This window comes from Zalophus californianus, chromosome 11, assembly GCF_009762305.2.
Source record: "Zalophus californianus isolate mZalCal1 chromosome 11, mZalCal1.pri.v2, whole genome shotgun sequence".
NCBI lineage: Eukaryota > Metazoa > Chordata > Mammalia > Carnivora > Otariidae > Zalophus > Zalophus californianus.
Genome location: NC_045605.1, coordinates 83034006 through 83050544, shown reverse-complemented (window position 1 = coordinate 83050544; position 16539 = coordinate 83034006). Strand labels below are relative to the sequence as shown.

Here is a 16539-nt window from a genome sequence, read left to right as displayed (position 1 = left end):
AATATCTCTGAAATCTATAAAACAGAATGCAAGATCTTACCCTGTCTTTTCCCACCACACTATTATGAGGATTGAATGAGGCACTGTGAGTGAAAACATTCTGTCAGTGGCAAAATACTGAGTAATGTATCTTTATGTGCTTTCAATACTTGCTTAAAAAGTGAAACTACCAAACAGTTAGCAAGCCACATTCCATTCCTTTAAATTTGGACAGCCCCTGAGATGAGGATCAAATCCCTGCAGACTGTAAAGGTTTACATGAAACCATTCAGCAACTGGGACATGAGAAATTTAACCATCCATAAAAATGACTTTATTTTGAGAATTTGGGCCAAACATTTCACTTTTGCAAAACTGATGTGCGAATTGTGTTGCCTAAGGTGTCCTCTGTTCTCAAGTCTTAAAGACACCAGGTGCCAAATTCTTCTGAAATAGTTCCTAAAGGACAGGAATCCAAACCCAGTAATAGTAGAAAACATTTTTAGTAGAAACAGCAGTGGGTGGGAGCCTTCAGGGGAAGGTCTTTGAGAGATCTCAGGGGACTGTAATGCTTTTTCAGTTTCAAGGAACAGAAGCCAACTTGGTCTCACCTAAGGAAAGGCAGGGAATTTATTTTAAACAAACAGGTTGTCTCTTAGAATGCAAAGGCAAAAATGCAGCCAAACCTCAGGAAGTGATTGGGAGCAGAAACGTAAAAGCCTATGAGGGTTCTCTGGCTATCACTTTGGTCTCTCTGTGTGTCATTGTTTCATGCCTTGCCTGTTTTCTCTTTGTGTCATATGATTTTCTCTACATCTCCAGTCTGTGAAGGAGGAAGATGGTCATGCTTCACTTTCCAAATCTCTATGTTAGAGGCCTCAATTAACTCAAGTCACTTTTAATTCCATATGTCCAGGGATGGAACTGTAGGTATCAAATGCCCACTGGTTCAGTTAAATGAAGTCAACTATTACAAAGATACACCAAGAAAGCATTTCAGTGAGTTAGAGGGGAACATATTTCTCAAAGAAAGGGAGTGGGGTTATTGGCTTATGTATGGGGCAGATACTCCAAAAGATGTCCACTTCAGGGTTCCAAGGGAAAGATGCCCTTCCTGCCTAATAGTTTATGGCTGTAGTAGTTGCGTATAAAGCTTGGTTTAGGGGAATACGGTGGTCCTGGCCATGTTACCTCCAAGAGTTTCGTCTCAGAGGTGTTGTTTTTCCTCATATCCTTCTTTCTGGGTCTGTGTTTTCATAGCCTGTGTCCTCTCTAGTGTGGATTATTGAGGGTCATATGTAGAAATGGTGACTAATGAATGTTCTGTGACGTGTCATGAATGGATGATATGATACATACTTGTGTATTATTCTTCTACAAAGAAAAAAAATGTGTGCATCCCCAATTTTTCACCTAGATCTAATGAAAATCTTTCTAGTGAAGTGAGTTCTTAGAGTATTGCATCTTCTATAAATTCTTGTCCATTCCCAAGTACATCAGAAATCTTTGATATAGAAAAGAATATTTGTTCTTGTATATTTATTCCTCCTCTCTGTCCCCAGCATATTGCTGGGTACATGAGAGCTGCCCCACAAATACATGCTAAAGTGGCTTCTCTGACAGGAGGCCAAGAAGATGGCATCATAAGAAAGTGATCTGAGAGAGAATCCTTAAATACAAAAGCTAGAAAGGAGCTTAGTTTCTAAACTAATGTGGCCGGCTCGTTATTGACCCCATATATGTCCACATCCTAATCTTGTCGAACTTGTGAGTGTTATCTTTGTATGGCAAAATGGAATTTCCAGATGTGATTAAGTTAAGGGTCTTGAGATGGAGAGATTATCCTGGATTACCTATCTGTGTGGGCCCGAGGTAATCATAAGAGTTCTTCTAAGAAGGAGGGATGCAGGGGCAGTCAGAGGCAGAAGACAAGGCCTTGTGGTGGCAAAAGCAGAGTTGGGGTGGTGTGCTTTGGAGATGGAGCAAGAATCCGTAAGCCAAGGAAGATAGGTGGCCACCAGAAGCTGAAAGAGGCAAGAAAATACATTGTCCTCCCAGAGCCTCCAGAGGCAACCAGTCCTGCTGACACCTTGACTTTGGCCAGTGAAACTAATATGACTAGGGATCCCAAACTGAAATTCACAGGCCAAATCCAGTTAGCATATCTGTTTTATTTGGCCAGCATAGCATTTTAAGAAAGGAAAAGAAACAAGCCAATCTTTAAAAATCAGTATGCTTTATGGAAAAATCTGGATTTCTGGTTTATCTGAAAAGCAAAAGCAAAAACAAAAATAAAAGAGATCTGGAAATATAGGATATGCATCCCTATGTGGCAGTCATTCCCCAGAATCTGCACAGCAAGCTCCTCCCTGGGACTTATACCTGTTAACTATAGTCTCCTCCATCCCTACTGTATCTCTAAATGAGGCAGAATTGTCAAGATAAGATTGCATTTTGTTCTTCTTTAGAAGAGAAATATTTCTTTTCTTTTTTTTTAATTTTATTTTATTATGTTAGTCACCATACATTATTACATCATTAGTTTTTGATGTAGAGTTCCATGATTCATTGTTTGCGTATAACACCCAGTGCTCCATTCAATACGTGCCCTCCTTAATACCTGTCGCCAGGCTAACCCATCCCCCCAACCCCCTTCCCTCTAAAACCCTCAGTTTGTTTCTCAGAGTCCATAGTCAGAAGAGAAATATTTCTCTGTACTCATATCTTAGATAGGCTGAGAGGGCTGCATGTTTAAAAAAAAAGTTGTGATAAATGTCTGCTACTAATATAAGATGCTAACAAAAGAAGAAATTGGGTATGGAGTATATAGGGACTCTACTGTTTTTGTGACTTTTCTGTAAATCTTAAACAATTCTAAAATTTAAGTTTCCTAAGTGAAATTGGCATATTTCTTTATGAAAGTGGAGAATACTATGCATTACACATGCAAGTTGAAGAGTTTCTCTCTTGCAAGATTAATCCTTAGTCTGTTTCATCATTGCATTACTCTCTGGGCCTTTCTGAGTGTGCATTTGTGACCTGCAGACATTTCCATTTTACAGATGAAAATCCTGAGGCCCAGAGAAATAAAGTAACTTGCCCAGAGTCCCAGAGCTAGTCTAGGATGAGCTGTGAGTGGAACTCAGGCCTCCTGACTATCTTCTAGCCCAGTGTTCTCTTCTTTTACCTGCTATTGCGGGGAGTAATGGCAAGAGGGAGGCATAGTAAGGTTAACATTCTAGAATGCAGTGGGAATCTCACCTTTCTAGAAATCTTCTGTTGGAGCAGAGAAGCGGCATCATACTCAGAGTAACCTACTTGCTTGTCTCTTGCTTTTTTTTTAAACTTCCCTCATTTATATTTTACATGTGGTACATAAGGAAAACATTTGACATTTGTCCAAATACCAAATGTACTTTGGATTTCATCACTTACGTATTAGCAAACTCCATCTAGGCACAAGAATGTTTCCTCTGAAAGTGGAACCTCTGGGTTTGAGGTTAGAGCGGAGGCCTCGTGATCAAAGCAGAGTAGCTAAGACTGAGCTCAGGTCTTTGCTGATGCTCTTGGGTAGAGGCCGAGACAGGCATTCTGTGTGGGCTCCAGCCCTGCTAGGAGGGGGGATTAAGGGATTAAGTGGATTTGGGAGGTTATGACTACTACTAGAGCATCATGTGTTCACAGCCTTGGGTCTAAAGACTCTTTGGTGTGACTGGCTCAGAGCTAGTCAGAAGGTCAAGGTCAGCTGTCTGAAGACTAAATAGGCTCAGAAATGGGTGGGTCCCTGGCCTTCCTCTGGCCTTATCTCTGCAAGGCTATTTCTATGCTAATAGCTTTCTCTGGGATTTTGAAGTGGTGAGGGTAACTGAGACGTGTAGTTGAGAACTGTGGAGGTGTGAGGGCAGAAGGGGAGAGGGAGAAGTACGTGACACTGACAGCTGCAGTTATATTGAGTGCTTTCTGTGTGCTCGTGTCATTCATATATGCAAGCAAAGTGTCTTTCTAGGGAAAAGTATTTCTCAGCCTGTTTCATTCATTGAGTTACTCTTTGGTCATCTCTAAGCATGAATTCATGACCCCTGGAAATTTTCAATTTTACCAGTGAGGATTCTGAGGACCAGAGAGAAAGTAACTTGCTGAGGGTCACAGAACTAGTCAGGGAGGAACTGTGAGTAGAACCCAGGCCTCCTGATATCTAGCCCAGGGTTCTTTTCTTTCCCGCTGCTGAGGGAAATGAGGGCAATAGGGAGAGAATATTGTGGAATTCATGCATATGATAGTAGAGGCAGTATGGTTGTAATGGCTGTGAGCAGAAACTTTGGAGCAGATCGCCTGGGTTTAAATCCCAACTCCATTGCTTAATAGCTGACTTGTTTAAAATTTTTAATCTCTCTCTCTTTTTTTTTAAAGATTTTATTTATTTATTTGACAGCGAGAGAGGGAACACAAGCAGGGGGAGTGGGAGAGGGAGAAGCAGGCTTCCCGCGGAGCAGGGAGCCGGATGCGGGGCTCGATCCCAGGACCCTGGGACCATGACCTGAGCCGAAGGCAGACGCTTAACGACTGAGCCACCCAGGCGCCCCAATTTTTAATCTTTCTGAACCTGTTTCTTCTTCTGTAAAACGCTGCTAGTAATAGTACCTACGTTAAAGGACTATATGAGGATTAAATGAGTTAATAAATGAATAGTACCTAGCTCATAGTAGCTGCTATATAAATGTTAGCTCTTAATGTGACATAGTTATAAATACTATCCCTATTTTGAAAATGAGGACACAAGCTCAGAGACGTTACAAAGTTTAACCAGCAGCACACAGAAAGGAACCAAGCTGGGGTTTGGGCTCACATCTCTGTTCTCAATCATCTATTATATTACCTTTTAGCAAATCAGGTTTCTTCAGACCAGGATTCCTTGGCTACTTCTCTGGGCAACCCATGGTATATAAGCAAAGTTTCTGTGTTCATGTTGGTAAAATGTTGGTATTTCTTTAGATCTTAGACCTTTCACCTCTTCCTTTGAAGTTCTTGCCTTGAATATTTTTCCTGTTTTTCTTTGTGAAAAGAACTAGAAGGAATAAATGATATAAAATCCAAACTCAATAAGCTGACTGAATGACACTGGTAGTAGTAACACTGAGTGTAAAAAAGAATGCTTATCTTTGAAATGTGCAAAATGCTTTGTCATAATGGTTTCAGCCTTCACTAAGTAAAAATAATTGAAGTTGAAAAGGAATGCTATTTCACCACAGGCTTAATACATAGGTCAAGTATTGCTGAGAGAACAGTAAGGCAGTGCTCTGATCAGGTCATTTAGACATAGTCACTAGAGCCTGGTATGTATAAAGTGCTGGGCCAGGTGCTCAGACCATAATTATAATAAATTCATTGTCTTCAAAGACATTTGAATCACATTTGAAAAACCTTTCATTTGAATCTGTTGTCTGCAGTTATTTAATGTCCTCAGTCTGGGTCCATTCTGCCCTTTATGAATCTCCATACTTTATATGAGTCCTTAACACACAGAAGAATATTGATCAGGATGTGTAAGGGCCTGTCTGGACACTGGATTATTCAAAGAACAGCTTAGGGTCACCTGGGTGGTGCAGTTGGTTTAGCATCTGACTGTTGGTTTTGGCTCAGTTTGTGATCTCAGGGTGGTGGGATTGAGCCCCATGTCCGGCTCCACAGCTCAGCGTGAAGTCTCCTTGAGATTCTCTCTCCCTCTTCCTCTGCCCCACCCACTCATGTGCATGCTCTCTCTTTCTCTAAAAAAATAAATAAATAAATCTTCAAAGAACAGCTGAATGAACTGCTCATCTTCAGGCTGCTAATGAGAACCTAGTTGTTCTCCTTATTTGAATCGTGTTCAAGCAGAAAAGAGATTAATCTTGTTTTGGATGGTTCTAGATGACAATACTGGATAGAAATTGCCGAGAAATAGATTCTCACTTCGGTTTGAATCAATCCAGTTAAACCACTAATGGTACCTACTAAGTGCCAAGGGTTTACTCAGAAGTGAGTGAGGCAGATAGAATCCTTGCATCAGCAGAGTCACTAACTTATTATTTTGGTCACCAGAGCTGAAGTCTGGTTTGGGCATAAAAATATTGTACAGAATATTGATGTATGTGATGATCTGCATTTTATAGATAGCCATATTTGAATGAACTAGTTTGGTTGGCATAGTAGGAGAGATTCCAAAGAGAGAGTAAAAATAAGGAATATGGGGTTCTAATTCTGATCTTATCATGGCCTGTGTGATCTCAGTCCTCAGTGTTAACATCCAGTAAATGTCAACATTGAACTAGATGGTCTTCAATCCTCTGTCCACTCCATGATTCTATTCAACTTTTATTTTGTTTTTGTCTTTGTACACTCAAAAAGTATAATCACATCTATCTTGAAGAACTGGGCAGATGATTATTATGAGAGACCCACTGATTTACTATGAGCTCAGTTTTAGAATTTCAAATTGGAAGAGAAAAGTCATTTGGAAAGAATCATCCTTTTTTGTTTAGGAATTTAATTCTAATTTTTTCCAACTTTAAAGATATAATTGACATATGGCATTGTTTAAGGTATACAGTGTGATGATTTGATATATGTATATATTGTGAAATGATTACCACAATAAGGTTAGTCAACACTTCCACTGCCTCACATAGTTACCTTTTTATTTACTTTTTTGTGGTAACAACTTCTAAGATTTCTCTTTAGCAACTTTCGAGTATATAATACAGTTTTGTTAACTAGGGTCACCATGATGTACATTAGACCACAGAACTTATTCATCATCTTATAACTGAAAGTCTGTACTCTTTGACCACCTTCACCCATTTCTCTCCCTCACCCCCCCAACCCTGGCAACAACCAAACCGTTCTGTTTCTATGAGTTTGTTTTTTGGTCTTTTATTTGTTCGTTACTTTTAGATTACATATACAAGTGAGATCATACAGTATTTGCCTTTCTCTGTCTGACTCATCTCAGTTGATCATGGTTGATCCATGTTGTCACAAATGGCAGGATTTTCTCTTTTTTTTAAATGGCTGAATATATATATATATATACACCATATTTTCTTTATCCATTTATCCATTGACAAACACTTAAGTTGTTTCTGTCTTGGCTATTGTAAGTAATGCTACAATGAACATTGTACATGTCATGAACATAAACAAATCTTCAAGATGGTGATTTTATTTCCTTCCCATATATACCCAGAAGTGAGATTGGTGGATCACATGGTAGATCAATTTTATTTTTTCAAGGAATCTTTATACTGTTTTCCATAGTGGCTGCACCAGTTTATATTCCCACCAGCAGTACACAAGGGTTCCCTTTTCCATACATCCTTGCAGCACTTACCTGTTATCTTTTGGGTAATAGCCATTCTAATAGGTGTGAAGGGATATCTCATTGTGGTTTTGATTTGCATTTCTTTGATGATTAGTGATTTTTCATCTTTTTATGTACCAGTTGGACATGTGTATGTCTTGTTTGGAAAAATGTCCATTTAGGTCCTTGGCCCATTTTTTAATTGGATAATTTGGGAGGTTTTGTTTTTTGTTTTTGCTATGGAGTTGTTTGTTTATTTATTTATTTATTTGAGAAAGAGAGAGAATGAGAGACAGAGAGCATGAGAGGGAAGAGGGTCAGAGGGAGAAGCAGACTCCCTGCTGAGCAGGGAGCCTGATGTGGGACTCGATCCCGGGACTCCAGGATCATGACCTGAGCCGAAGGCAGTCGCTTAACCAACTGAGCCACCCAGGCGCCCCTTGCTATGGAGTTGTATGAGTATATTTTAGATGTTAATCCCTTATCAGATATGTGGTTGGCAAATATCTTCTTTCATTCCATAGGTTACCTCTGCATTCTATTGATCATTCTTTTGTTGTGCAGAAGCTTTTTAGCTTGCTGTAGCCCCACTTGTTTATTTTTTATTTTGTTACGTGTGCTTTGGGTGTTATATTAAAAACAACAACAACAACAAAACCATTGTCAAGACCAGTGTCGAGGATCAGACCCTGTATGTTTCCTTCTGGGAATTTTATGATTTTAGGTCTTACATTTAAGTCTTTAATTCATTTTGTGTTAGTTAATTCTTGTGAGTGGTGCAAAATACAAGCCCAGTTTCATTATTCTGCATGTGACTATCCAGTTTTTTTCAAAACTATTAATTGAAGAAACTCTCTTTTCCTCATTGAGTATTCTTGGCTCCCTCATCCTTGACTGTATATGCATAAGTTTATTTCTGGGCTCTTGATTCTGTATCTGTTTTTATGCTAGTAGCATACTGTTTTAATTACTGGAGCTTTGTGGTATAGTTGAAATCAGGAAGTGTGATGCCTCTAGCTTTTTCTTTCTCAAGATTCCTTTGGTTGTTCAGGGTCCTTTGTGTTTCCATATGAATTTTAGAATTTTTTTCTTGTTTAAAAAAAAAGGCCATTGAGGGCGCCTGGGTGGCTCAGTCATTAAGCGTCTGCCTTCGGCTCAGGTCATGATCCCAGAGTCCTGGGATCGAGCCCTGCGTCGGGCTCCCTGCTCCGCGGGGAGTCTGTTTCTCCCTCTGCCCCTACTCCTGCTCATGCGTGCTCTCTCTCTCTCTCTCTCTCTGTCAAATAAATAAATAAAATCTTAAAAAAAAAAGGCCATTGAATTTTGATAGGGATTACATTGAATCTATAGATGGCTTTGGGATAGTATGGACATTTTGACAACATTAATTCTGATCCATGAACATAGGGTATCCTTCTACTTATTTGTGTCTTCTTCAATTTCTTTCACTGATGTCTTAAAGTTTTCAGTATACAGATCTTCCTTGGTTGAATTTATTCATAAGTATTTTATTGTTTTTGATGCTATTGTGAATGAGATTGTTTTCTTTGTTTCTTTTTCAAATAGTTTGTTGTTAGTATACAGAAATGCAACTGATTTTGTATGTTGATTTTATATCATGAAATTTTACTAAATTTGTTTATTCTGACAGTTTTGGGGTATAGTCTTTAGGACTTTCTATATAAAAGATCCTGTCATCTGTAAAGAGAGATCATTTTACTTCTTTTATTCTGATTTGGATTTTTTTTTTTTAATTCCAGTGTAGTTAGCATTTGATTTGGATAATTTAAAAAATTTTTCTTCCCTGATTATTCTGGCCAGGACTTCCAGTACTATGTTTAATGGAAGTGATGAAAGTATGCATCCTTGTCTTGTTCCTAATCTTAGAAAAAGAGCTGTCAGTCTTTCATCATTAATAGGGTATAACCTGTGAGCTTGTTATATATGGCTTTTATTATGTTAGTGTAAATTCCTTCTATATCCAATTCATTGAGAGTTTTTATCCTGAAAGGTTGTTGAGTTTTGTCAATTTTTTTTTCTGCATCTAGTGAGAAAAATATTTCTTGATATCCATGTGCTGGAAAATATATTAGCTCTAGTACTTGATTCTCATTCTCATTATTATTATTGTTGAATTATAGTTGACATACAATGTTACATTAGTTTCAGGTTATGAGTGCTAGTATTTAACTAGATTCCAAAGATTATAAGGAAGACTTCCACTGAGTCTGAGCTGTAGAAAAATAAAGCTATGTTAAGGGCTTTCTGAGAATGAATCAATTTTAATGTAGACCGGGGCGGGGGCAGTGAGGCACAATAGAAATTTTTTAAGAAAGTGACAACTGCCAGAAATGACAGAAGTTTTCATTGAAGCAAGTTTTGGTAAATATATTTACAATTGAGCAATGAGTACAGGTAATATTTATAGACACATTTAATTCCTAATAATGTTCCCACTAGTATTATAAAATATACACATATGTGTTATGACTAAATATTTCAAGAATGTAGAAAAATCTGAAGTTGTACCTTTGGTAGATAACATTCAGTTCATAAAAGAGTTAATATCATTAAAAGTAATTTAAGTTATGAAGCATTTTCAGTATGTACCCTTTTGAAAAAAATCATAGATTTGGGAGAACAAGTAGTCAAGTGATAAAGCAAATGCAGAGAAAGCCCAGAAAATACAGCTATTCTCTCTGGACTCCTAACTCTTTTAAAGAGAACTATTTCTCTGAAAAGTTAATTGGCAAATAAGTTACTAGCCTGTCAGCAACTCTTTGACACCAGCCATAGCAACTTCTTATTAGACATGTCTCTGAGACAAGGGAAACAAAAGCTAAAATGAACTATTAGGACTTCATCAAGATAAAAAGCTTCTGCACAGCAAAGGAAACAATCAACAAAACTAAAAGGCAACCTTCATAATGAGAGAAGATATTTGCAAATGATATATCTGATAAAGGGTTAGTATCTAAAATCTCTAAAGAAATTATCAAACTCAACACCTGAAAAACAAATAATCCAGTTAAGAAATGGGCAGAAGACATGAATAGACATTTTTTTCCAAAGAAGACATACAGATGGTTAACAGACATGTGAAAAGATTCTCAACATCACTTATCAGGAAAATACAAATCAAACCACAATGAGATACCACCTCATACCTGTCAGAATGTCTAAAAGTAACAACACAGGAAATAACAGATGTTGGTGAGGATATGGAGGAAGGTTCAGAACCCTCTTACACTATTGATGGGAATCCAACTGGTGCAGCCACTAGGGTAAACAGTCCACAGATTCCTCAAAAAGTTAAAAATGGAACTAACCTATGACCCAGCAATTGCATACCACTAGGTGTTTCCCCAAAAGATACAAAAATACTGATTCAAAGGGACACATGCACCCTGAGTTTATAGCAGCATTATCAACAATAGTCAAATTATGGAAAGAGCCCAAATGTTCACTGACTGATGAATGGATAAAGAAGATAGGTATATATACACAATGGAATATTACTCAGCCATAAAAAAATGAAATCTTGCCATTTGCAGCCACAAGGATGGAGCTAGAGGATATTATGCTAAGTAAAATAAATCAGTCAGAGGAACACAAATACCATATGATTTCACTCATCTGTGGAATTTAAGAAACAAAACAGATGAACATAGTGGGGAAAAAGAGAAAGGCAAACCATAAAACAGACTCTTAACTATAAAGAATAAACTGAGGGTTGTTGGAGGGGGATAGGCAGGGGGATGGGTTAAAAGTTATGGATATTAAAGAGGGTACTTGTGATGAGCACTGGGTGTTATATGTAAGTGATAAATCACTAAATTCTACTCCTGAAACTAGTATTAGACTATATGTTACTAACTGGAATTTAAATAAAAAGCTGAAACAAACAAAAAAATGTTACTAGCCTGTCAAGTTGCCTAAAGTACTATCACGTGCACTTCAAGGTTCCCATCCCACCAGGAGGATTGTAGTCCAGATGGTACAGCACCAAGAAACAGGTTATATGTCTTATTGCCCAAGAGGCAGTTTTATAGGAGGCTGGGGGTTCTTGATCAAATTTATTTAAGTGATGGAATATGTAGAGGCGAATAACTTAGGAAAAGATATTCATTGATCTTGTAATCGAATTTCCACAGACCTAAACCAATAGTTCCTGGCTTTGGTTGTTAGTTCAAATTTGTAATAAAAATTGTTAAGATGTTGTATTTTAGGCTTCAGATTTTGAATGCTTGCCCTGTTTCCCAGCTTACCTCCCTTTACACCTTCTCCCACCCTCACAGGTCAGCAACAAATTGTCTGCCAGAAAAACACAGGCAGAGTGGAACTGATGTCACCACCTCCAGGGATCAGCAATGAAGCGGGCAGTCTCGTCCCAGTCGTCCTATCTTCCTGACTCTCCCCTCAGTATTTAAACAGTTAGACATAGAGCTAGGTACTGACTCTAGGACATTAAGCAATACTTGCCCTACCCTCGCAGGCCATACATCTAACAGGAGATTGTGTTCTGTTTAGTTCTCCTACCCAATTATCTTGAGAGCTGTTTCTTCTAAGTCTAGGTTTTTCTCTTCTGTAAAATCACAGGGTTTCTCTGGGGACCTCTAAGTCTATTAAAAATGGGAAACCACTTAAAGCCCCTGAATTCAAGTTGAATGAAACTGACAGAGCCCAGACCCAAGAATACAGGGTTGAGTGGTGACAGGTACTCTCCATTCCTGGAGCTCCCCCTCTGCCTGGAGAGCAGGGATTGGGGGTCTCATGGTCCCCTGGCTCCCAGTGGTTTGCAGCCTAGGCACATGTACACACATGGAGTTTTTGGTTTGTCCTTTAGGTAGGCGGCTCGAAATGTCCACTGCTCTTTATTCTTTCATTTCACTGAAGGAGCAGTTGGTGGGCCCCAGGCCTCACATCATGTAGTCAGTGCTGTTGGTGTCACACTTGCCACAGTGACATTCAGTGGCTACTGGGTACATATACGGAGAGTCTGTGTGGTGAACACAGCTAGGCACCCTAACCAAGTCATGCATCAGCTCCTTGAAGGTACATGTTTTCTGGATGTTGGGACTGCCTGAGTCCTGGTACACCAGATTCTGAGGAGTTTAGGAAGGGGAGAGTTAGGTTATAATATTCTGGAAGTTTCTTTTTGGCTTAGCCAAAATGAGACAGGGATTTAATACTGCTTGCTCTAATATTTGTTCTCTGAAGACCAACTTCTAGGATCTTTAAGCACAGGAAACGTGACCTCTTAAAGAAGTTTATGTTATACTACTTTTCTGAACTGTGAAAGTGTTATAGAAAATATGACTGCCTCCTTTCTCCCCACCATGTAATACCCACATGTTTAATATTTGTATAGCTCTCTAAAAACTTTGAATTTATATGGCATAAAAGCATGCAGAGATAAAGGAATAAAGAATATATGACCTTTGGAATGTAAAGGTTTTTTTGTACTTAATAATCTGAAGCTATGTTAATGACAGATAAAAACATATAACATTTGGGTTTAATTGCTCAGAAACATATTTCCAAGTACTCTTTTCTATGTATATTTAAAAGAGGAATAAGAGTCATAAGCTGAATTATTGATACTTTGCCTAAAATGTGAGGGGATTCTCATATTGGATTCTGGACAATCTGTTGCTTTTTAAGTTCTTCCTTGCCACTGCCTTAAATTCTTATATTTGCAGGGTTCTTAGTCCAAAAGTGTATGACACAATTTCAATATCAGTATTTTTAATTCAAGCCAAATATATTTCACTCTTCTAGTTGCCCAATGAGGAAATAATTGGCTTTAAGGGAGAAAAGGGGCTGTTGGTTAATTCCTTTCCCTGACTGGCCACCAGGTCTATATCCCATCTAAGTGCAGTGAGTTAAGTTTCATTGATCAAATTCATTTAATATCAAATAAAGTATATTCATTAAAATGCAGCCACCTTCAATTTCAGTTTATTGAACTCCTGCACAGCCAGATGCAACAGAAAAATGGCAAAGAAGAAATGCTTTCCCTGATAACTGGCCTATTATGAAGAAGCTGTGAGAATGTAGACAAATGGTTTAATGCCTCTATGCCTTGATTTTTCTCAACAGCATAAAGGAGGGAGTAGGTTTGCTGATTCCTTTTGGTTCTAGTCTACAGGGATTGATTGTTCTCAGGATGCTTGCTGGCATTTATGTGAAAGGTAGACCAATAAAGTGAATTTTTAAATTGGCTGCTTGTGTTTTTATTTGGCTTTAAAGACATTTTAGTATTACCCCTGTTACAGAGGTATGCCTTTTATTATTGCAGTTGGCTTTTTGAGAGTATTGATAATGTTCCATGATTAAATATAGATATGTATTCATGCCCATTTTATTTCTCAATAGGTAAATCTAGCAGAAAAATACTCTCTTAAAGTGCAGAATTAGTACATTACTGAAACATTCATTTACATCAATCTGAGCTGTCCCAAATTTACCCAAATTAAATCTAAACCCAGACATTGAAATGATATCATGGTAATTAACCTTAATCACAATACAGACAAGTTGGCTAAGAGAGTCATGGAGAGACAAAATACTGATAAATTGGGAATTAATGAAGCCTGCCTTCTATAGACCCTCAGTACCCTCACTTCCAGCAAAGCAGAGTTCCTGCCTGGGTGTAGCAGTAGCCCACACACCAAGAGGCATTGATGCTTATGCAGAAGAGGCATTCCTTTCTCCACTGTGATGATGATGTTGGTCAGCTCACAACTCTTGCAGCAAATTGCTTTCCAGTAACAGAAGAGAAAACAAAACTGGACTGACTTCATCCTGGACTAGGAAGCAAAGGATTAGAAACTCAGAGTGTTTTAACTGTCATGGACTTTGACCCAGTCAGACTGAACTGAAATAAATCTCCTCAAACTCCACAATCACATTCAGGTTTAGCAAGCATGTTTTGACAAAAGAGAAACATATTACAGTTGAGAACTCCTCATTTAATTCTTTAAGTGGAGGTGTATTTTTTTAGGGACTAAAACGCCACGGAGTGGGGTGGGGGATATAAAATCAATGCACAGAAATCAATTGCATTTCTATACACTAACAATGAGATAGAAGAAAGAGAAATTAAGGAGTCAATCCCATTTACAATTGCACCAAAAATCACAAGATACATAAGAATAAACCAAAGAGGCAAAGGATTTATACTCAGAAAACTATAGAATACTCATGAAAGAAATTGAGGAAGACACAAAGAAATGGAAAAACATTTCATGCTTATGGATTGGAAGAACAAATATTGTTAAAATGTCTATGCTACCCAAAACCATCTATACATTCAATGCAACCCCTATCAAAATACCATCAGCTTTTTTCATAGAGCTGGAACAAATAATCCTAAAATTTGTATGGAACCAGGAAAGACCCCGAATAGCCAAAGAAATGTTGAAAAAGAAAACCAAAGCTGGTGGCATCACAATTCCAGACTTCAATCTATGTTAAGAGAACTGTAATCATCAAGACAGTATGTTATTGGCACAAAACAGACACAGATCAATGGAACAGAATAGAGAACCCAGAAATGGACCCTCAACTCTATGGTAAACTAATCTTTGGCAATCAGGAAAGAATATCCAATGGAAAAAAGACAGTCTTTTCAACAAATGGTGTTGGGAAAATTGGACAGCCACATGCAGAATGAAACTGGACGATTTCCTTACACCATACACAAAAATAGACTCAAAATGGATGAAAGACCTCAATGTGAGACAGGAATCCATCAAAATCCTAGAGAAGAACACAGGCAGCAAACTCTGTGACCTCGGCCACAGCAACTTCTTGCTAGACACATCTCCAAAGGCAAAAGTGGGACTTCATCAAGACAAAAAGGTTTTGCACAGCAAAGGAAACAGTCAACAAAACCAAAAGACAACCGACAGAATGGGAGAAGATACTTGCAAATGTATTATTAGATAAAGAATTTAATCTATAAAGAATTTATCAAACTCAACACCCCAAAAAAACCCAAAAATCCGGTCAAGAAATGGGCAGAAGACATGAACAGACATTTCTGCAAAGAAAGCCAATAGACCCATGAAAAGATGCTCCACATCACTTGGCATTAGGGAAACACAAATCAAAACCACAATGAGATACCACCTCACAACAATCAGAATGGCTAAAATTAACAAGTCAGGAAATGACAGATGTTGGTGAGGATGTGGAGAAAGGGGAACCCTCTTACAGTGTTGGTGGAAATACAAGCTGGTGCAGCCATTCTGGAAAACAGTAGGGAGGTTCCTCAAAAAAGTTGGAAATAGAACTACTCTATGACATAGCAATTGCACTACTAGGTATTTACTGCAAAGATACAAAGGTAGTGATCCAAAGGGGCATCTGTACCCCAATATTTATAACAGCAATGTCCACAACAGCCAAACTATAGAAAGAGCCCAGATGAGTGGATAAAGTAGATGTGGTGAATGTGTGTGTGTATGTGTGTATGTGGTATATGTATACACACACACACACACACACAATGGAGTACTACTCAGCTATCAAAAAATGAAATCTTGCTATTTGCAATGATGTGGATAGATTTAGAGGGCATTATGCTAAGTGAAATAAGTCAATCAGAGAAAGGTGATTATAATGTGATCTCACTCATATGTGGAATTTAAGAAACAAAACAGAGGATCATAGGGTAAGGGAGGGAAAAATAAAACAAGATGAAATCAGAGAGGGAGACAAACCATAAGAGACTTAATCATAGGAAACAAGCTGAGGGTTGCTGGAGGGAAGGGGGTTGGGGGGATAGGGTCACTAGGTGATGGACATTAAGGAGGGCACGTGATGTAATGAGCAGTGGGTATTATATAAGACTGATGAATCACTGAACTCTACCTCTGAAACTAATAATTATTATATGTTAATTAATTGAATTTAAATAAAAAAATGCGGGTGCCTGGGTGGCTCAGTTGGTTAGGCAACTGCCTTCGGCTCAGGTCATGATCCTGGAGTCCCGGGATCGAGTCCCACATCGGGCTCCCTGCTCAGCAGGGAGTCTGCTTCTCCCTCTGACCCTCTCCCCTCTCATGCTCTCTCTATCTCATTCTCTCTCTCAAATAAATAAATAAAATCTTTAAAAAAAAAAAAATAAATAAATAAATAAATAAATAAAAAAAATGCCATGGGGGATTACCTTAAAATGAAAATGGTTAGTCCGGAACAAGGCAATTGTCATTGTT

General features: G+C 38.3%; 1 pseudogene; it reads right to left on the bottom strand.

Moving 5' to 3' along the window:
* Positions 1-12189: 12189 nt before the first annotated feature.
* On the bottom strand, positions 12190-14121 carry LOC113915488 (annotated as a pseudogene).
* Between the last annotated feature and the right edge of the window lie 2418 nt (positions 14122-16539).